This window comes from Ischnura elegans, chromosome 5, assembly GCF_921293095.1.
Source record: "Ischnura elegans chromosome 5, ioIscEleg1.1, whole genome shotgun sequence".
Classification (NCBI taxonomy): Eukaryota; Metazoa; Arthropoda; class Insecta; order Odonata; family Coenagrionidae; genus Ischnura; species Ischnura elegans.
The window spans coordinates 16,327,587-16,331,789 of NC_060250.1; the positions used below are offsets into that span (position 1 = coordinate 16,327,587).

Consider the following 4,203-nt stretch of genomic DNA (forward strand, 5'->3'; position numbering starts at 1 on the left):
GAGAACATATTATTAGAGCCACACTATATTTCCAGGTCCGACAGAAGCGATAAATTAAGAGAGATATTTTGCCAAACGGTTACACAGGCGAGTTTCTTTTTTCCCCGAACCATAAAGGACTTAAATAAAAGCCATTCGTAATTTCGCTAGAGCATTTCCTTTTTTTGTGCGAATGGCTGGTTTCCTAACACCCCCTGCCACACGCCTTTTAGGCTGCTTGCGGGGTATTGTGTCAATGTACTATCACGTAATCTTTCCTAAAATAATTAAACAATCGATAGAAAATCACAATGAATAAACAAAACACAATGAAGCATATATATTTAAGTATTTACACTGAAAATACGAAATTTGAACAATGTCACGTAAGATTAGAGGGGGTTGAGCCAATTCTCACGATATCTCACCAAGAAGGGGAGTTCCAAAAAAAAGGCAAATTACCTCACGTAATTATTAGGCGCCCCCTTGGTTACAAAACCCAACCACTCCCCCACCAACTCCTCCTACTCCACCCCATCCTACCCCTCTATATGACTGGAATTGACGCGGAAACATTAGGCGTACCGGGGAAAAGATAGAATGGCCTACAACCTTCCCGATGGAAATAGTAATAATTGAATAACTTAAACAAGGAGCTTTGGTGTAATACACACTTAGGTATTGAATGCTGAATGGATATTTTTTCCCGTGCTCAAATGCAGATGGCAGCTACAGTAACAAAATATGTTGGTGTTAAAGGTATACCGGCTGCGTTATCAGGCAACGCAAAAATTATATCCCCCTAAATCTCTATTTTTAATTAAAAAGCAAAATTTAAGTCTTTATCTAGATTTCTCCCCAGACAAAAGTGATTAATACAAATAAAAATTCATTTACAAACGATGAAATCACATTCCATAAATTTAGCGAACATTTATAACATGAAGTTTCTGGGCAATGGCATGAGAGAAAACTGGATTCTGTCACCCGTCCTAATACATGGATAAGTGCAATTTCTCGGTCATCGGTATCAGCTGTTTTATATCCTCTAAATAAATTACAATACGACCATTCATTCAGGTAGGTAGTGGTGGTTGCATTCTCCACAGGATATGAGTTACCTGTCGAGTCTCACTTTGAGAGGTGTGTACTGTGTAGTCAATCTTAAATTACAAATGGCACTTTTTTCGCAACACAAGCGAATGGACCAAAAGTTTTAACGATCACGCGAAAAAATTGAACCAACAAAATTGATATGTGCAAATCTATGCGCCTATTTTTATTAAGAAAACGCCTATGTAGAATAATATGAAATCTTACGCCTTGTAAGTACTTTCAGGTTTGAGAATAAAACATTTTGTTTTTCGACTTAACAAGATGACAACCTGTGCATAAAGAATAGATATACGTAATGAGGGAGAGGAAAATTTATGACTAGCGATTGGAGGTCTTTCGGTAATTTTGCTGAATGTCAGTTTTCTCGGTAAGTTCAAAGAAAGAATTACTGAAAACCTAGATGGATTCCGCTGTCAGCAAATAAAATAAAGATACTTTCTCAAAGTTCAATTATTAATGGTCTCTATCACTTAAACCTTTACCATAAGCTAGCAAAACTTAGGACATTCTCTATCATCAGTTCCTACTGGTTGTTGCCTTCTGGTTACCGTATAATTGATTTTTTGATTGTTGTTATAAAAATAAAGTTATTCAACATACAATAATCAAACAAGACAATAGCAAATTGATTACAAAAACACGAAAATTCAACAAACCACAAAACGAAAATATCTTCTACATTAACAGGTTTGTACCTTTTCCGGGTAATCTGGGATGAGCACATTCATGTATTTCTCGCATCTACAACGATTAGCCTCGCTGGCTCTCTGAGAAAATTCTTTACAACGATTTCTGGTACACTTTTTTTCAGAATTATTACACGATACTGGCATCCATGCGGACATATTCGAGTCTGTTTTCGACAGATTTAATGATAATTCCAGTAAGCAATGACTCCAGGACCTATCGAACCGAATCAGCGGGAAAAACCTGTGCCGTACATTTTTAACTTGGAATCCAAGATTGATGCCGTGGAAGAGAGGCTGCAAGATCTTCAGAAAGTTATAGAGAATGTAAGTTTTCATGCCCCAATAATTTTAGGAATTGCGACTTAAGTTAAACAATAATTATAAGATATAATTCAAAAATACATAAATAGAAAAATCACTGATTGTCACAAAAAATTCAGTAAGATACGGTGAGATTAAAAATTTACACACCTCTGACATCTATGTTAATTGGATAACTAACATAAATAGATAGGTGTGAGATAGGTAATAGATTCTCACAGAGAAAAATGATAAACCGCTCTACTCTTAGGTTCCATGGGTAGATTGTAACTTAGAGAATGTTAACTTTTAGCTTCCTTGATTCAGGATGCATGAAAATTTTACCACGAAAATTTAAAATTTATTTAAATAAATATGTTTGATTGCAAAATTATACAAGTTAACAACTAAAAAAAACACGGAAAGGTTTTGCAGCCATTATTTTAATATATTCTTAATATGTTCCTTCATGCAATACTCCGAATTTTCTGATCCATAATTTTTGGGCGCGTCAAACCTCGTTTAACACCTTACAGAACTATGTTTTTATTCCATTTAACATGGAGTAGGCGCTGCTTTGGAATTCGAATATACGATAAGATAATAAGTTGGCTATAGACATATGCGTAGGGGATAATGTGAAATAGTTCAGTCACATAAAATTACAAAAAAATCACTTTTTTGATTCACGCCATAGATGCATCGAAGAAAATCTTTGACCAACTTTTTAACGTGTGAAACACAAAATTAATTTCAATACATGTTCCGCATTAACTAATATATTTCAAGATTGAGAGATTAACTAAGCAGTGATGAAGTAGAAGATATTGCAAAAAGTAAAAACTCCACAACGAAGAAGTAAAATAGACTTCGGAGAAATATGGTAATGGGTTCGACGGACAATTTTCACGAGCTCCGAAGTTTCAAAAATAAAAACCCGTAGTTTTTAGTTCACCACCTACTTTTCGAGTCACTGGGAACGAAGCGTCGAGGCGCTCAACCCTTTCTTCATAGATTTGAAGTCAGCCACCGTTTTACCTATCACCGTGGTGGCTTCGCCGTATTCCTTTACCCCCACTTTTCGGGAAGCGAATCGAACGCTAAGCAATAGACAGTGTCCCCCGCCTCCCGGTAATGTCTTCAAAAATTGAAAAGATGTCTTTTTTAAGGTAGCACTCCAATGCAAGTTTTATTTCACCAGCATAACAATATTTCAAATTAATCGATGTATCTATATCCAGAAGCCACTTGTCTACGCATGCAAAACCCCAGACACATTAATGCCACGAGGTATCGCATACCACCAATGTACCACGGTAAATAATGAGCCCGCATGTCTTTTTTTACCCCCCTTCCGACACAACGGTCTTAATTCGCCTCTGACCACAGATCCAATTAATTTATGCAATTTCCAAGGGGGCGGTAACCTTCCCATCTTTAAGAGTTGCTGCACGAGAGAAATTTTGTTTTCACGCATGCTTTCCTGTTGGAAAGCTGGGTCATTACGGATGTAGCCTAGAGTATTGGTGATAAATCTGCATTGAATGTAGGCGGTGCAGCACTTCATGGAGACGGAACAGACAGCGATGCAGCTGCTTTGGGAGGCGGAGCAGGAGTTGAAGGCCCAAGGGATCATGGACGATGACAAGCAGCGCCGCCGTAGACGACGCGGTACGCACACGAAACGGCAACCCCAAGACGGTAGGTGCAGCGAGTGCCACCAGTAAGACAGCATTTTCCACTTCGGAGGCCCAAAAGTCAACTCGCTTAAATGTCCACTCTTAAATGTCCATCTGTCCTTTCACACATACGTTTTTACTGTCCTTTCCGCATACGTTTATTTGATCTCTAGAATGTTAAATACTTTAAATAAAGTAACATTGGACTACTTGAAAAATTTTCATGTGATTTCAATTAAAGAAAAAACGATTTTGGAGGGGTCCGATTGGAGAGAAAGTACATTTCTGGTGGAGTTCACTCGGAAGGGTTAAGCATCGAGACCACATCTTCAAAACATTTCGATGGATTTAGACTCTTCAACCCCCTCCTCCCATAAAGCAACTGCTTCATAACAATTTATGGCCAATATTTTGAAATTATTGATATTTTTAGACACCAA

General features: G+C 37.5%; 1 long non-coding RNA gene across 1 annotated transcript; it reads left to right on the forward strand.

The window, feature by feature from the left end:
• The first annotated feature begins 1,672 nt into the window (after positions 1–1,672).
• On the forward strand, positions 1,673–3,981 carry LOC124158533. Its single transcript, XR_006864823.1, has 3 exons — positions 1,673–1,782; positions 1,907–2,108; positions 3,635–3,981. It is a non-coding gene; the product is annotated as an uncharacterized LOC124158533 (long non-coding RNA).
• The last annotated feature ends 222 nt before the right edge of the window (positions 3,982–4,203 follow it).